The sequence below is a fragment of the Polypterus senegalus genome, chromosome 13, assembly GCF_016835505.1.
Source record: "Polypterus senegalus isolate Bchr_013 chromosome 13, ASM1683550v1, whole genome shotgun sequence".
In the NCBI taxonomy this organism is placed as follows: domain Eukaryota; kingdom Metazoa; phylum Chordata; class Cladistia; order Polypteriformes; family Polypteridae; genus Polypterus; species Polypterus senegalus.
In genome coordinates this window covers 16,807,047-16,826,577 of record NC_053166.1, presented here as the reverse complement: position 1 = coordinate 16,826,577, position 19,531 = coordinate 16,807,047, and the positions used below count along the sequence as shown (strand labels likewise).

Here is a 19,531-nt window from a genome sequence, read left to right as displayed (position 1 = left end):
CACTTCTGTAAAATCAGATGATACATTGGCTTTCAAAGGTATGGATGGATTAGTGGTAAAAGAGAATGATAAGTTATCACAAGTGCTGTGCGTGGTCTCTGTTGTTCAGTTACGGCAATGACGTCAAGAGCCACTGGAGATGCAGATTTCTGAACTGAAAACACCCAACGTGATAACAGCAGAAACATGTATAAGGCTAAAGGAATTTAACATTACTGTCTAATTGGAAATTCAAACACGTCATGCCAGAACACAGCTGGAGTGGCTTATCATGTCGTGCATTCACTGACCACAATGCTTATCTAAACTCTACTTTTTGATGTTATGCCATATGGTGATACAATAGTCAAAATGGCAGAAAGATATCGGAACCGACAGAAAGAGTTCTCAAATGCATGGAGCCAAGTAGCTGCAGTGGCTTTTCATCATGTCTTCTGTCACTGCTCTCTTTACAATGAACAAATTAATCATAGCGCTTCTGTTACCTTGGCTCCTGAATTGGTAATGGCAATTTTAGCTTTTAATTTCTTCTCACTGCGGTGGGCTGGCACCAGGGTTTGTTTCCTGCCTTGCGCCTTGTGTTGGCTAGGACTGGCACTTGCAGACCCCCCTGACCCTGTAGTTAGGATATAGCGGGTTAGATAATGGATGGATGGATGGATGGATTTCTTCTCAACGTCAAGTCTTGTCTTCAGTTTCTATTGTTCTCTCCCTGAAACTCCAGCTGTTTCTAGTGCAGAGATTGGAGGAAACTGGGGAAAGGTTTTTAGGAAGAAATCCAATGGATGGAGCCATATCAGCAGTGAATCTCACCGCTATTCACTACAAACCTTTCAACAAGTTGTCGCCAGATGAGTATTCTCATTCAAGACACACGTCTGGCCATGCAAGACTATGGAAAAGTACAGAGGTGAAACCACAGGAGACTGGTTCAAAGAAATACTTCCAAACATTTACAGTGGATTCAGGAACTGTTCGGACACCTACACCTTCTGCACACGGTTACTAAATCTCTGCTCTTGTTTCTTGACTCCAATCTTTGGTTCTCGCTTTGGTTTTCATGCTGGGTTGTGTTCACTCTGAATTTTGACCTGTTATCTGAGCACTTACTACAATTCTTCTGGTCATCTGTCACTTTTTATTTTGCTGTAACAAATTCAAGATTATCATAAGTGTGAGGGCGTAGACCTGGATGAGTTAGGAGATGAGAGATCATAATAATAATAATTTACATTTATATAGTGCTTTTCTCAGTACTCAAAGCGTTTCAGTGAGAGGGAGGCCACTTCAACCACCACTAATGTGTAGCACCCACCAGGATGATGCGATGGCAGCTATTTCTGCACCAGTATGCTCACCACACATGAGCTGTTAGGTGGTCAAGGGGTGAAAGACAGATAATTAGAGAGAGCCATTATTGTGTCAGTGTGCTCAACACACATTAGTCTTTAGGTGGTGAAGTGGTGAGCTAGATAGCCAGTTAGAGACAAGTGATGATTAGGGGGCCAGAATGACCAGGCCATGGTGGGCAATTTAGCCAGGATATTGAGATGCACCCTGCTATTTATTAGATTAGGTTGTCCTTATATTGGTACAATGAAGTGCAATTTAACAACTAATCAGAAAGTGTAAATAGTAGACATAAGAAGAGTATATAGATATGAATACAGATCAGATATATGATATGAATAAATATAGATACAGTATATGAGAAATGTTTATGTACAGAATATATATAAATATTATATATATATATATGTACTGTATATATATTGTCATGCACATGTGAGTAGAAGGCAGCCAACAAACCCTAAGGTGAGTGAATACTCGAGAGATAAGGAGTTATGAAGGAGTAGTAACGTCTCTCTCTCTCTCCAGAAGCAAAGATGGAAAATAAAAACACCCTACCCTGTTCCAGGACTCATCATGGCCGACTCCCACCGTCACTTCCGTCTCCCTCCCGACGACGTCATTGACGGTCCCAATATGATGACGTCACTACCTCTTGTGTCATTTCCTGTAGCCATTTTGCTTGTTTTGCTTTCCCTATAAATACCCCACTGTTTAGATGTCTGTATCGAATGTCTATTTTTGAACCTGTTGTTTATTTTCATTTTGACCTGTCCATTGTCCATAGGGCAATTCCCCAACATTTGCAAACGACTGGTGGTCGAGTTGTTTCTAATTTACTATATATTTTATTTTACTATCTATTTGCTATATATATATATATATATATATATATATATATATATATATATATATATATATAGTCAAAGGTGGCTGGGGGGGCGACCCGGCTGGGACACCCGGGAGAACCGGAAGAGGGCTTACGCCCACCTCAGACCACATGGGGGCGACCACCCTGGTGGCTATGGGGCACCCCAGTGCCTTGGGAGCCCTGGACCTCAGCACTTCCGCCACACCCGGAAGTACTGGGGGGAAGAGGAGCAGGGACACCCGGAGTGCTTCCGGGTACGCAGCCGGCACTTCCGCCACACTGGGGAGTGCCGGTGGAAGATTGTCGGGAAGCACCTGGAGCACATCCGGGTGCATATAAGAAGGGCCGCCTCCCTTCATTGGGGACTTGAGTCAAGAGAGAGAAGGACGATGTCTTGGAGGAGGCAAAGAGTTGGCTTGAAGAGAAAGAAGGCATCGTGTTGTGGCTAGGACTTGGGGGGACGGGGGACTTTGGGGTTTGTGGCACTTGTAAATACGATTAATAAATGTGTGGTGGGTGACATGAATGTGTACACAGTGTATATATATATATATATATTCCTCTCAGATAGGTTAAAATATACAGAGAACACAGTCAGAAGTTATTGATATTCATGAAGGTCAGCTATTGAGTGTTAAGGGTTGAGAGTTCATAATGGTGATGGTGTTATGGTGGACATGCAGGTAGAACAAAATCTATTTATTACCTGAAGTCCACAATGGAAATTAAGGGTTTAAAATTCATGGAAGAGTTTAATATATAAAAAGGTTCAAATGTATAAATAAAAAAAAAATAGTGAACACAATATTCAGAAGCAGATGACTGCTACCTTATTAATTCATGTCAGAGGACTCTGTCGCTCTCAATTATCACACACAAGTTTCCCTCAAGACTGACTTATACAGTATTTACGCTGGCCACAATAATGAAAGATTATGTAAACACAACACGTTAAGAACATTATCTTACAATTACTAAGTCATGCAAAAAAAAAATAAAAAATCTCTTCGTTTGAAATATATCAGTTCTTAATTTGGCAAATTCTAATGATGCCTAATGATGCTTAAACCTAAATGTCATACAACAGCACTTAAGTCATTTCTGTTCTGCCTGAGTGTCAAGGCAGAAGTAAACAAATAAAACAAAACAAAAATTATTCTCTTTAAATGCCAGAAAAAAAGCCTAGCATTTCAGCCCAAGCTAGCACACCTGCTTTTTAAAGATCTCAAACATCCCTGCCACAAAAAGAATCAGCCAGTTTATGATCAGTAGTTGGATGGTAACTGAGGACATAGCTAAAATCAAAAATGGACAGCCAGTCAAAGTTGTAAAAAGTTTGCAAAGTAAGCTTAAACCGTAACTCTCCTAAAAGAAAAACACACAAACGCGATTAAACTCACTTTTTAAAAGACCCACTGAATAAACATTGCTGATTAAGAAAGAAGGTTCAGTTATGGGGCACTCTCTGGAGGAAGTAGAGGAGGGGACAATGAAGACAAAACTGAGTGCCATTATGAACAACATTGCACACCCCCTCTCTGACACACCAACACTGAAAGCTTTCAGACAACGATTCACTCAGCAGAAGTCCATGAAGAAACACGACTGGGGGTCCATTATACCAACAGCAGTACACCTGCTTCACTGGGACTGACACAGCTTTCTTATTTTTAACCAAGTCAGAAGTTTTCATTCTTTTCATTTTCCATTCCTTTTAGGCATTCTGGAGTGAATTTGTTTCATATAATATTTATTTATTGAGCTTCTGTAAAAAGCAAAATTTCGCCTTGTGGACAAAAAAAAAATATCTAGCAATACACCTCTGCCATTTAATAACATCCAAAAGTTCCAAAATAGTTCATCATTAAAAGTCTTGTCTAAACATTTGGTATAATTTCCTGTCCTAAGATAAAGTGTCCTGGTACAAAAGATGTCGGGATGTCCTAGTTTAACAGGTAGGCAGTTTCAAGCGCTTTTTATTCTTTCCCCTTACACTATCTCATATATCTTTCATATCTATATACCTGTCTATTTAGGATAATGCTATAAACAAAATCCCACATTTACATCAACTGTTGGAGAGTCACTATGTGAGCAGCAAGGCTCTCCACAGCAAGTCTGCTTAGTCTTAAAGAGAGCAGTTCCTGTTATCACTTACATTAATTTACATATAGCAGCTGGTAATTTATTTAGTCCCACCTATGATCTATCTATCTATCTATCTATCTATCTCTCTCTCTCAGATGCATTAGCAGTGCTGTGCAGGCTATTTAAAGTGTTGTGGTGATGACATCACAACACTTAATCTCAAAGCCACACCCCTAGCAACTAAGTACTGTATCTCAGCAACCGTTACCCACATTTGAAGGACCAAAGGATTAAAACAGCCGACATAATATGGTAAAATGAAACCATAATAAAAATATAATAACATCTGCATATTTTGAGAGGCAAAATAAAATGAAAATAAGTATGTCGAAAACTTCTATTTGTAATAAAAAAAAACACATTAGGAAAAATTTATTTTTTTAACTTTTTAACTGACAGTACAAACTGAAATCATAGTCAGGGCCAGGAAAGTCAACAATTAAATGAAGGAACACAATTAAAAAATAAGCATGAACCGGCAATGGCAGGTTCTTCAGCAAATGTTGACACACATACTATATATGTAGTTTAAATAAAAATACAGTCACATACAGAACACAGGAAACATTACATTTGTGCTTTCTTGTTAAACATTGATCTGTTTTTTTTTTAATGTTGTGCTAAAAAAAGTCACCTGATGAATAATAAAGGATTATTGTGTTCATAAGAATTACTTCTGAACACTTTGAAATCACTTTTGTGTTTTCTTGTTCCTTCTGACTCACACTTATGACAGACCGTTTGACTCATCTTCATGTCTTGTTATGCTAGAGCTCTCCCCTATTTTTGGCCATCTGGACCCTACAAACACTTGTTTTTAGGCCACTTTCGGACCATACACTCTGCAGGAAATTCCACCTTCATAATAAAGAGTAACCTAATAGGCGTCTTCAGGAAAACTGATCAGATGGACCTGAAGCTGTGCATGTTAATGCTAATGTGGGGTTAAAGTTACTCCTTTTCATAAATGTTTGAAACAATGGTGATCGGTAACATAGTAGAGTTTTATTTTACACTAATTTAAGGTTGCCGATCACAAATATGATCATATTTTTGATTTTTGATGTTTTTACTGGTGGTAAAGAAAGAGCCATGGCTCAAAGAGCCATTCTTAGAAAGTTATAAATGACAAATTTCAATCATAAACATGTAGGGTATCATTTTAGACTATATCAAGGCCAGCAATTCCAAAAATGTTATTTTTGAGTTTTGAGCCTTAACTAGGGATCTAGCCCACTAGACCTCAATCAGAGGGTGAAAAATAACACATTTCTATTTCAATTGAGAATATTTAGACTTAAAATATTGAATTTGAATCAAACCTTTTAATATTTCAAATATTTAACACAGCTATTCTTCTTTATACTTCTACCTCTACTTCTACTCCCCACATTAGGGAGGCTTACGTCAATTTGGAATTTTCGGTAGTATTACTATTGCCCTTTAGTATCCATGTGAGTTGAGAGGAGAGTTAAGGATGTGTCTTGGTAAAAACCAAAAGAGACAAAAAATAAATAAAGCAACAAAACCCAATACAAGAGCCTTTGGACTTACTTTATTGAAGTGCTGTGACTGGTCCAGCACACCACAGTGGCCATCATGGAGCTGCAGAACATGTAGAGGATATCATCTCCTAAGACAAAAGAGCCTGCTCTGCCCATTCTTCTATAGTTCCCCTGTGTTACAAGACCCATGGCTGGATTAACCATTAAGCAACATAAGCATGTGCTTAGGGCATTGAGAGAAGGGGATGGGGGCACCACAGAAATTTTCCATTGCCCAATTTACTGTGAACTATATGGTGCAAAACTGCAAATGGTGCAGCTGAAGCAGGTTCCACAAAAAAGGCCTTCCACATTAAAGCAAAAATGACATAAATATATATATAATAATACAAATAATAGTAAAATAGTAATAATAGAGGTTAATGATATATATTAATCAAAAATAGAATAAAAAAAAATAATAGAATGCAAATGAAAACTCCTTCTAAGCTGAAGAACAAAGACATTTGAAACATTAAAATTCAAAGAAGAATTATAAGTGTAAGCCTGTGCTGTAAAAAGTCCGAAATTGAAATTGAAATTGTCAGAAAAAAATTGAAATGTAGAGATAATAATAATAATAATAATAATAATAATAATACATTTTATTTAGACATTTTAAGTAATTGAAACTACTCTGGGCATCTCTCTCCTAGGAGGTTTCGTTTTGCCAACGTGCTCACCTCGCTTGTGTATTAGCAGCGGGAGGAAAAGTAAAAGGGAAGCTGTTTTGCTGATGTGCTTGCCCCACTTGTATATTAGCGGCTAAGCGACTTTGTCTTTCTTCTGAGATATTGTTTTTCCAACGTGCTGGTCTCGCTTGTGTTATTAGCGGATAAGCGAGTTTCTGTTTCCTCGGAGGTGAAGCCCTTACCCCAACTCCACCTCTCTCTTCTGGGTCGGACAGACAGACACACACACTTCCATGTGTAGACATTTATAGATAAGATTAGCTGTGTAACCCTGTGCTGCAAAAAACCCGAGGTCTAAGAAACTATTGAAGTCATCAGAAAAATAAACTGAAATGTAGAGATGTTAGGTAATTGAAAGGAACTACTCTGGGCATCTCTTTCCTAAGAGGTTTCGTTTTGCCGACATGCTCACATTGCTTGTGTATCAGCAGCTAAGCGACTTTGTCTTTCTTCTGCGGTTTTGTTCTGCTGATGTGCTCACCTTACTTGTGTTATTAGCGGCTAAGCAAGTTTCTGTTTCCTTGGAGGTGGAGCCCTTACCCCAACTCCACCTCTCTCTTCCGGGTCAGAGAGACAGACAGACACACACACTTCCACACGTAGACATTTATATATAAGATTAGCTGTGTAACCCTGTGCTGTAAAAATCCCCGGGTCCCAGAAACTATTGAAATTGTCAGAAAAAAATTGAAATGTAGAGATGTCAGGTAATTGAAAGGAACTACTCTGGGCGTCTCTCTACTAGGAAGTTTCGTTTTGCTGACATGCTCACCTTGCTTGTGTATTAACAGTGGGAGGAAAAGTAAAAGTGAAAACAGGCCCTGGGTGGGAGTTTAAAGATCACTCGTTGAATTTAAAGTCAGGAGGTGAGGAAAGAAAAACTTCCACGTAATAATTTTGAAGTCCCTGCAGTTGATCTTCACTTTGACAAGAAAAACGTGCCTCTTTTTATTTTCTTTTCCTATTACACTGTGACTTTTTATTCTTTGTGTGCATGCGCCTTTTCCTGAAAAACAGTTGGAGACGTCCCAGAATCCTGCTGCTCTTGACTTCTGCACCCAATCTATCTTCCAAAATCGTGATGCTCGGAAAAGTAGGAAGCAAAGAGCAGCAGGCTGTTGGCCCCACTTCAGTTTCTTTGCAGGGAATGTCAGCACCATATCATGTTAAGCCAAAGCACAGCAGAATCACACATTTTCCTACCAAAGATGCAGAAGAAGAACTGACAGCTTCCCACCCACCCATTCACAGGGACTCTGGGAAGAGCAAGCAGGCGGGTGAGAGGTCTAGAAAACGTTTGGAAAGAAGCAGCCTGTGCTCGCATTTGAGTTCAGCATGTTTCTTACAAAAGATAACGGAGATGTAGCCTTTATTTAAAGATCTGAAGATAGGCAGATATGAAAAGTGCTCTGTAATAGATATGAAAAATACTGCATAATACAAACACTCGCCGAGCAAATTCTTAGGCCCGCAATACTAATACTGCGTAGGGCCTCATTCTGATTTCAATACTGCCTCAGTTCTTCATGGCATGGATTCTGCAAGAAGTTGGAAATATTCATTGAGATTTTGGTCCATGTGGACATGATTACGTAATCACGTAATTTCTTCAGTTTTGTCCTTTGACCCCTCATAGTGTGAATCTCCTCTTCAACCAAATCCCAAAGGTGGTCTACTGTATTCAGATCCAACGAATGGGAAGGCTACTAAACTCGTCGTCGTGTTTGAGACAGCTTTGCTTTGTAACATGTTGCATTACCATGCTGAACGTAGCCATCAGAAGATGGGGAAATTACAGCCACGAAGTGATACACATGGTCAGCAAAAACACAAAAATAGGCCCTGGAATTGAAGTGATGACCGATTGGTATTAACAGGCCCAAAGTGTGTTCCTCAAACCATAGTACCACCACCACCACCACCAGGCTGGACTTTTGAGACCAGGGGTAAAGCTCCTGGAGGGACTTGCAGGCTTCTCCCATTCAGAGGTCAGGCCCTCCGATTCAGAAGAAAGGCCCCTCCATGACGTACTCTTCAACGGGACAACCTCACCCCCTGACATTACTTTGATCCTCATTAAATTGAGCCACACAAAACTTCAATGGGGACCAGGGAATGGCTGATTGCCAGCCCACCCACTTTGCAATTTCGTACTTTGTCACTGGCTGGCTTAGTAGCTGTAGATAGATAAGATAGATAGATAGATAGATAGATAGATAGATAGATAGATAGATAGATAGATAGATAGATAGATAGATAGATAGATAGATAGATAGATAGATAGATAGATAGATAGATAGATAGATAGATAGATAGATAGATAGATAGAACATTACTCTTCCAAGGGGACCTGAACAAATTCTTTCAACATAACACAGTACAATACAGTTCAAGTTGAATACGATCTATCTACTGTATCTATCTATCTATCTATCTGTCTATGTCATGGGTCATCAATTTCATTGACTTGGTGTGCTGTTAATGCTGTATGTTCCATGCTGCTGCTGGAGAAGTTATATCTGCTTATCTCCCCTGGGTGGAATTGAAGAGTCGCATAGTGTGGGGGAGGAACGATCTCCTCAGTCTGTCAGTGGAGCAGGACGGTGACAAAAGTCTGTCACTGAAGCTACTCCTCTGTCTGGAGATGACACTGTTCAGTGGATGCAGTGGATTCTTCATGATTGACAGGAATTTGCTTAGTGCCCGTCGCTCTGCCACAGATGTTAAACTGTCCAACTTTAATCCTACAATAGAGCCTGCCTTCTTAACAAGTTTGTCCAGGCGTGAGGCGTCTTTCATCTTTATGCTGCCACCCCAGCACACCACCGTGTAGAAGAGGGCACTCGCCACAACCGTCTGGTAGAACATCTATAGAAGATCTGTAATTGCATCTGCGAGCCACACCAGAAATCGAACTTTTGTCAGATTCAGGCTTCAGTTTTCCCTGTTTTCAGCTGTCCACTTTTGATGAGCCTATGCACACTGCAGCCATGGCTTTCTATTCCTGGCCAACAAAAGTGGACTTCTACTGTTGCAGCCCATTCACCTCAAGGTTTGCCATGTTGTGCATTCGGAGATGCTTTTGCACAGAGTGTTGATCTTAGTTACCGTAGCCTTTCTGTCAGCTTGATCCAGTCTGGCCATTCTCCTCCGACCGCTGTCATCAACAAGGCTAATCTGTCTGCAGAACCGCCACTCACTGGATGTTTCATGTTTTTCCGACCATTCTGAGTAAACTCTAGAGACTGTTCTGCATGAAAACCCCAGGAGATCAGAAGTTCCGGAAATACTCAGACCAGCCCGTCTGGCACCAACACGCATGGCTCGGTCCAAATCACTGTGGTCACATTTTTACCCCATGTTGGTGTTTGATGTAAACATCAACTGAATCTGCTGACCCAGATCTGCAGGATTTTCAGCACTGTGCTGCTGCCATGTGATTGGATGATTAGATAATTGCATGGTTAAGCAGGTGGACAGGTGTCTGCCATAATTTGCTCAGTGACTTTATATTATATTGCAAAAATGTGAAGCACTAATGCTAGAATAAAAATGCCGCAGTTACATTCAAAGACCCAGTTTCAGAGTCCTTTGTTCAGTTTTTTTTTTTTTACATTTCTTCAATAATGCACATTTTTGGGAGGCCCTACAATTTCTTAAAAAAACAAGCCAGAAAGGCTTTGAAAACATTTTTTAGATTTTTCTTGTTATTTCGTAGATTATTCTGTCCATGTCACATTCGGCAGCTCGCTTTGTAATCAAGCTTCATATATTCATTCAGTTGCTTATCAAAGTCATGAAGTCTAACATTGTGATGGTACAAAGACTCTACTTACTGTATGTCATCCTTGAAAGCTTCAATTCAAATTAAACAGAATGCAATTTATTTGGTGCCTAAAACATTATGGTGCATCAAAAAGGAAGCACAGCCTTGAAAACCAGCTGTTCAAATGCCCACAGCATGTGTTCAATACTTTTTTTCTTTCACATCTGCTGCCATAACAATGTACATGCAGAGATGATCTTTTTTTTAACTTACAAATCATATGATGCTTATAAATATAATAATGTGTGGCAAATTACATTATTTTCACTCAATTCGATTCTCTTTTAATTTTTCACCTAGTTCTAGTTGAAAAAAAAAATAGAAATCTGGTAGTTTATATTTAATTTCAGTATTATTATTTTTAAACCCACTCTAACAGCCTTAGCCTCTAAGCGTTTAAAATAAATTCCCCTGATGGATTTTAATTAGTTAGCACTGAAATAAAAACATGTGGATGATATAATAGTGATAAAAATAGTCTGAAATTTTTTAACAAAGAATGCTCAATAGCGTGCAGTCAAAGTCATCATCATCATCATCATCATAATCACCCATTTAACAGCCATTTTAAAGGTTTTCTGAGGTTAGCCAGTTGCCCCCCAGCATGTTCCCTCCACTCTTCATGATCCTGGGTTGTTACGGTACAACCAGGATTGTTGCCCTGACTAAAGTTCATTTTTTGTTAAGGAATTCTTTTTGTTACTATCATTTTAATATGATTGTATTCATTTTGTGCCTATATTCATCAAGCATCTCAGAATTACTACTTGGAATTGCACTGAAAGTCACACTAGGAGAAGAATTTGCCCATCCACAGAGAAGGACTTGTCCTAGATGCGCTCCCAGCTAGGATGAGGAAGCCACATTTGAGAATGACTGACAATTTTAAGGCATGCTGAGTCTTCCTCATAAGCACTCATGAAGTTGTTTTGGAGTGTCTGGTACAAATGCTAAGGCTTTACGACAATAATAATAAAAATAATAATCACGTTATTCAAAGTAGTAGTAGGAGAAGAAGAAGAATGTGGAGGAAAACATAATAAGGTAGGATATTGTGCTGCACTGCACATTTATAATTTTAATCAAATATTTTTAACCAATACTTGATTATTTTTACAATTTAATGCAAGCATATACTTAAATGAGGTTGTGACAATAGATTATTAAAGCCATAAGGAAAAGGACTGACTAACTAAACTTAAAACTTGGGCATGTGAGGGTTGCATTATCTTACGAGGAACCATCAAGTTAATAAATAAGGCTAAAATGAGTAATAAACACCCCCTTACAAAGTGAGGACAAACTAGTGAGAAAGTCGTGAAGCTGTAAAAAGACCAGAGAGACACCCCTATTTACAAAGCCATGTTTAGAATAATGGAGGAATCAACATGTATATGAAGTTACTGGTGGCTGTAGTTGATTGGTTAAGATGATAAAATTCTGCATATTAAGAGTCAGATGATGTGATGTTTTAGATAAGGTAATGGTAATATTAAATTATAAAAGGGAATGGACTGAGCCATTTGTGCATATCTATGTACACATAAAGAATTGTTCTGCATTTTCATCTGATATCTGAGAATGACATCTTTGAAATAGAGGAAAATATTTTGCACAACACACATAAATGTTGCCAGTGTTGCTGGAAATCAGGTACTCGAGGACACCCGTGGAAACTAAAGGGAAGGGCATTTAGGCCTGAAGCCAGAAAGTGCTTCTATATACAAAGAGCTCTGGGAATCTCGAAACAAACTACCAAGCCAAAGAGTTGAAGTAGAAACCTGGACAACCTTTAACCTCCTGTGACAGATGGTAGGGGTGGGCTGACATCCTGGCCAGGATAAACTGCATACTCTTACCTGGCAGGGATGGACAATGGGAGACTGTCCCCCAAGAGCACATGTTACCCCAACACACAGGACGACAACAGTCCTGGGACGGTATGCCCATTCCTGTAGCTGAAAGGCATATTGGAAACTGTGGTCCCAAGGGGCAGCCAATAGGGGGAGCTGCTGGGGGAGGACTGTCCCTACTTTCAGGGGCTTCTGCCTGACCTGGGAGTACTTTCTTTTTGACAGCAAAAGTATTACTGGGTCTGGTATAAAAGCAGCTGCCTTGTCCACTGGGACTGCATGTGAGTAGTAGGAAGAGTAGCTTAATGCCTGTTGTGTGCTATAGAAGAAAGGAATCAGGAACTCTGTGAAAGTATTGTCGAAATAAATGCCTTCTATTCGAACCCAGAATTGTGTTGTGAAGTTGTGTCTGGAGGTTTCGGGTGTTGCAACACCCTCTACACGCCACACTCCTTAGTGTTATGCTTACACACTGGAACAAAAAGCCAAAAACGAAGAATATTTTTCAAAATGAAAAAATGTTATTATCCCTCCATCCATTATCCAACCTGCTAAATCCTGACTACAGGGTCCCGGGGGTCCGCTGGAGCCAATCCCAGCCAACACAGGGCACAAGGCAGGAAACAAACCCCCGGGGTGCACACACACACACACACCATGCACACACTAGGGACAATTTTTAGAATTGCCAATGCACCTAACCGGCATGTCTTTGGACTGTGGGAGGAAACCCATGCAAACTCCATTGTGCCACCGTGCCACCAAAATGTTATTATATGTAACAGAAACATGTACATACCAAAATGTCAACAAAAATATAACAGGAAAATCAAGTCTAGTACCCACTGCATGTGATATGGTTTTGAGACAGTCACCAATGCACAGCTCGACATCACAATCGGGACGGTAGAGTTCAGTTCCGTTGCACACTTTTCTGATTTTTTTTTTCTGTTGCTTGCACATTATATAGGTAGATGCACCTCTTGTGTTATTATTCCATTATCTCTCAAAACAAGTTCTTTTTTACAATTTAATTCCTGTCTAATCGGCCTTTCCCAAGATGCGTTTGCCAATCTCTGCCTGAAGACGATCTTCAGCAGCTCCTCGCACAGCTCATGAGCTCACCTAATCCTGGTGAAATGAGGAGTAGTGTCCTAAATTAGGAAAAACGATAAAGTCCTATTACTCCTAGAGTAGGATAAAATTTGCATCGTTCTGAGTTTTTTGATCCAGTTAGATCCATTTACTTACTCTGAAGTGCTTGATAAATATGGGCACTGTTTTTGGTTTTCTCTTTATATTTTTGCTATATCATGATTTTGTTTGATGTCGTGTTTATTGGTTACTTTGCTTCTGTGCCCTGTCTCCTTCATGTTGAGTTTTTTGTTTGTCTGTTTGTCTCATTTCTGGCATTCCGCTTGTAATTTTTGATTATTGGATTTTCCAGTTTTGTCACAAGCTTTTGGATTTGTTTTTTTTTTCTGCCGCTAACAAGATGAACAGGTTGGGACGGGGTGGGGGGGGGGGAATGAGAAAGGGAAAGAAAACATGAACACTAAATCTATGAAATAAGGCACAAGGGGATAACACAAATTCAAAGTCAGAAACATGCAGGGTCAAAAACAAACATGCAGAGAACACCATTTAAAGTCTTTAGAAAAACTTCACAAAAGAAAGAAGTAGCCAAAATGGTCACTATCTATACTTTGTTGTGATAACAATTAAGAGTGCAATGTCTGACAACGCATCTTCTGATTACCGAAAATTGCACGGTGTAAACAAGATGAAAAGTGTCACTGGCCAACAAAAATGTACCATTTTGGTAAAAAATAAACATAAAGACATTCATATTTTTTTATTCTTGATATAAGCTCCCTTCCAGAGTCCTTACAATACCAAAGTGTTCTTCAAAGTAAAAACTATAAGGAGAAAGCTTTAAAATAAGTGGGAAAAATTAATTTCTTTCAAAAGAAATAAAATTTAACTAGAACATACAACGGCTTCTGTCTTTAGATTTTGTCTGAATTTGTTGGCCCTAAAGGTGTAACCTATATTTTCCTCTTTTGTACATTATTTTCCTGCCCTGCCTTTGGTACTCCTTTTTATTAATAAATTATTTTATTATAAAGTGCTTTGTTTAGTTTTGGAATTTGAAGTTTCATGATTTTCCTCATTTCTGTTTTTTGTGATCTTCTGGTTAGTTGTGAATTTTAAAAGCCTTGGCCCATTTCTAGGCCTGTGCAGGCCTACTGAGGAGGGTTTAGGTGAAGCATAATACAGAGTTAAGAGCAGGTCTGGCCGTGTGTGTGTGTGTGTGTGTGTGTGTGTGTGTGTGTGTGTATTTGATTGTCCTCAAATTAAAGGAGCTCCAGAGCAAAAAAGCCTGCTCTGACTTTCATTCTCTAGTTTGTCTGTTTTACGACACAGCAACCTGTGATTGATGTGGACCCCAAAGTACGAGTGAAAGTGTATTACTTCTACATCTACTCCATGAATAGACTGGCAGTAAAGGCTTTTTGTTGCTATGAAAGTCAATAAGCACTTCTATGGCATTGCATTTGTTGAGTTGCAAACAATTCTCAAAGTTCTCCACCTGATTCTTCTCCTCTGTCTCATCCCCCTTGTTAATACACCCCATACAGTATATCGCAGAATCATCTGAGAAGTTCTGTAAGTGACATGACCTGGTGTTAACCTTCTAGCCTGAGGTGTACAGAATGAGCAGAAAAAGACACAGGACTGTTCCTTGTGGTGCTCCAGTGCTGCTTACATCCACATAAGAGACAAGATGTTCAATATAAAAAGACACTACAGTATATAAAATCACAGGTATGCCACTTTAGTCCCTATCATGTCATTTTACCGGCAGGCCCTCACTCATACTGCAGAAATAGATCCATCCATCCATTATCCAACCCGCTATATCCTAACTACAGGGTCACAGAGGTCTGCTGGAGCCAATCCCAGCCAACACAGGGTGCAAGGCAGGAAACAAACCCCAGGCAGGGTGCCAGCTCACCGCAGGGCGTGCACACACACACACACAAACACACACCAAGCACACACTAGGGACAATGTTGAATCACCAATCCACCTAACCTGCATGTCTTTGGACTGTGGGAGGAAACCGGAGCACCTGGAGGAAACCCACGTACACACAGGGAGAACACTGCAGAAATATGGAAATAATTATAAAGCACCTTAGAAACAAACAACCTTTTCATAATACCTTTCTGTAGTTAACACTACGCCAACATATTTTTTAAGTACTGAGCTTCAAAAGAATAGTAGTGTTCGTAAAATATAAGCAATTATTAGAATGTCACTATGACTTATCCTCTTATTGTATATACAACATATAGATATTTTTTTTATCCTTTCTGTTTTTCCATATTTTACACAAAGATTTAACCTGCATACATACACGTATATAATAGTATTTTAGCATGTCCTAAGAGTATGACACATTGGGGAAAATTAATTAATATCTATCTACTGTATTATATAGTGCCTTTCACATCTACCTAGCTATCTATCTATTATATAGTGCCTTTCACATCTATCTATCTACTGTATTATATAGTGCCTTTCACATCTATCTATTATATAGTGCCTTCCACATCTATCTATCTATAATATAGTGCCGTTCACATCTATCTATCTATCTATTATATAGTGCCTTTCAAATATCTACTGTATTATATAGTGCCTTTCACATCTACCTATCTATCTATCTACCAACCATACTAATTGCACAGAGCAGCAGTCATTTTGAATAGAGTTGGAACCAGAAGATGGATTGTAAAAAGCAACTAGCCAAGGTAAAAGCCGATAAGACAACATTTAGTAGCACAGCCTAGTGTGTGAGACAAAAACCATAAGTAGAGAATCATACTGAGAATGTCAGAAAACAAAAATAATGAAAAGTGCCAAAGACAAAACTTTAGATGTAATTCTTAGCTGAGGGGCAGAAAAGAGTTCAAAACCAGTGAATCTTTTAAATGCTCAAACAAGAACTGTTACAAGCAACTATAGGCCAGTAAGCATAATGGGCATCACAGGAAAATTAATGGAAGGAATTATTAAGGATAAGATTGAGCAACACATGGCAAGGACAGGAGTTATTCTGAACAGTCAGCATGGGGTCAGAAGAGGGAGGTCGTGTTTTACTAACATGCTGGAATTCTATGAGGAGGCAACAAAAGCATACGATCAAAGTGGAGCTTATGATATTATTTATCTGGACTTTCAGAAAGCATTTGATAAGGTGCCACATGAGAGGTTGGCCATCAAACTAAAAGAAGTGGGAGCTCAGGGTGATGTTTTTAGATGGGTGCAGAATTGGCTCAGACACAGGAAGCAGAGGGTGATGGTGTGAGGAACCTCATCAGAACTGGCCGATGTTAAGAGTGGTGACCAGCAGGGGTCAGTGCTAGGACCGCTGCTATTTTTAATATATATAAATGATTTAGGTAGGAATATAAGTAACAAGCTGGTTAAGTTTGCAGATGATACCAAGATAGGTGGATTAGCAGATAATTTGGAATCCGTTATATCATTACAGAAGGACTTGGATAGCATACAGGCTTGGGCAGATTTGTGGCAGATGAAATTTAATGTCAGTAAATGTAAAGAATGACACATAGGAAGTAAAAATGTTAGGTTTGAATACACAATGGGCGGTCGGAAAATCGAGAGTCCACCTTATGAGAAGGATTTAGGAGTCATAGTGGACTCCAAGCTATCAACTTCCCAACAGTGTTCAGAAGCCATTAAGAAGGCTAACAGAATGTCAGGTTATATAGCGCCTTGATGTGTGGAGTACAAGTCACAGGAGGTTATGCTCAACCTTTATAATGCACTGGTGAGGCCTCATCTGGAGTACTGGGTGCAGTTTTGGTCTCCAGGCTACAAAAAGGACATAACAGCACTAGAAAAGGTCCAGAGAAGAGCGACTAGGCTGATTCCAGGTCTACAGGGGATGAATTATGAGGAAAGATTAAAAGAGTTGAGCCTTTACAGTTTAAGGAAAAGAAGATTAAGAGGTGACATGATTGAAGTGTTTAACATTATCAAGGGAATTAGTACAGTGGATAGAGACTTGTATTTTAAAATGAGCTCATTAAGAACACAGGGACACAGTTGGAAACTTGTTAAGGGTAAATTTCGCACAAACATTAGGAAGTTTTTCTTTACACAAAGAACGATAGACACTTGGAATAAGTGACCAAGGAGTGTGGTAGACAGTAAGACGTTAGGGACTTTCAAAACTTGACTTGATGTTTTCTTGGAGGAAACACGTGGATAGGACTGGTGCATTGAAGCTGGGGTGCAATGAATGCTGCAAAAGAGATTCCACTGGCAGCTCAGAGAGAGCATGGACTCTGCAGAAAGGAGCAAGTGTTCAGATTCCTCTTTCAGGAACGATAAAGCTAAATAGCAGCATTTTTTATGGCAGCAGACAAACATATGATTGTGTCACTTAATGAAATTCACAAAACAAAAAACAAGAAATGCACAGAGCTGAAAATGATGTGACACTCTATAAAATCTGCAAACATGGGCGTCCATTTACAGACACACCAACGCTGAAGATAGATTTTCATTTGAATAATTGGAATCTGTGTACCTTCATTAAAGAAACATATGTGGTACACATTAGCAGTATCTCTTAGTATCATTTATTCACAGCGGAAATTCAAAACTTAGTAAGATTTGCTGATGCCAGCTGATAAGCATGCCAACATGGGATGTACTGGCACTTATTTTTTCCACTTCCAAGCACTGATCATAACTCATAGCTGTTGTGAATTAACAGCACACAAGATGGTGGAAAAGGGTGTCCAGGCCACAAAATAAAAACAACTTTACTGGTAAGTCTCCGAAACAAACCTCACCTCAGGCAGCCTGATCCCCAAACTCAAAAGGCAGGCATCAAATGCTTTTACATGTTCAAAATGAGACTCGGACTTTAAAAAAAAAATACTGACAAAAATGCACTTTAAAGGAGAGGATACCCACAAACATCTGTCTTGAGAGGACTAAGTCGAATGAAAAAATCTTTATAAGTGAAGAATTAATTTACATCCTAAAAAAGGGGGACAAACAAGTGGAAAAAGTAAAAAAAATAGACAAAAGGGTATGCCCCCCCCCAAAAAAAAGATACCCCAAAGCTAACTAATCTAGTTTGTACTTTAAAGAGAAAGAATGAATAACCATAAACCAAGCAATACTTAACAATGACGATACTAACTCTCCATCCATCAGTGAACCTCTGAAAGGCCGACTCCCCAGCCTGAATTATAAAAGTTCAGGCCGGTCCCTTACCAGTGACATCATTGTGGCCACTCCTTTTGGGGCTCCACCCACACAAAATAAGTAACGCAGGCAAACATAAATACACAATAATGTATAAGCATATCAGAATGAACAAAAATGACAGTAAAAACAATGCGGTGGGCTGGTGCCCTGCTCGGGATTTGTTTCCTGCCTTGCACCCTGTGTTGGCTAGGATTGGCTCCAGCAGACCCCCGTGACCCTGTAGTTAGGATATAGCGGGTTGGATAATGGATGGATGGATGGATATGTCGATAAGCAGCAAATCACCTGCTATCACATCCGCCCACCCCACAACGTTTTCTCAGCTCAAGTCTGTTTACCTGCGTGTCAGTTGCTTAGAGTTGTATAGAGTGAGAAGTCAAGCAAAATGACACCTTTTATAAATACTATATCGTTATTTGGAATACATGCATTTCATGTGTGTTCCGTGTGTACAACGATCAATGTAAACACATCGTTAAAATAGAAACGTTTTTCATGTTTTAGTAATAATTGACAAAATGTAGACATGAAGTGTATAATGTGAGAAGCCCGAAGTCCAAATATCAAAGAAACACTCACAAAAGGTACAAATATAACAGAACAAGTGCGCTTCTATTCAAGAATATAACTGCAGAAAAAGAACCTGCGTTAGGGTGCGACATTGAAACGCATTTGCTACGACTGCTTCGGTGGCGCAATGGTATCAACTGTTGACCGGTAATCAAAACGTCACGGGTTTGACCCCAGACGAGTCCGTTTTGAGAAGTAAGCACCTCTTATTCTTACTATTTTAGAATAAAAACATACATTTGATTCCAGTGTGTAACAGCCGGTGTAATTTATGATACTTGTAAAGGTTAGCTTTGTTTTCTTTTTAATTCAGTTTTATTCTCTCAGTCGCTTTTACAATCCACGCGCATTTGACA

The 19,531-nt window shown here is 39.3% G+C and overlaps 1 protein-coding gene across 2 annotated transcripts in view; it reads right to left on the bottom strand.

The window, feature by feature from the left end:
* LOC120542238 (teneurin-2-like) overlaps window positions 1–19,531 on the bottom strand; it is a 1,685,504-nt gene that overhangs the window by 1,341,826 nt on the left and 324,147 nt on the right. The gene's annotated exons all lie outside the window — the stretch shown is intronic.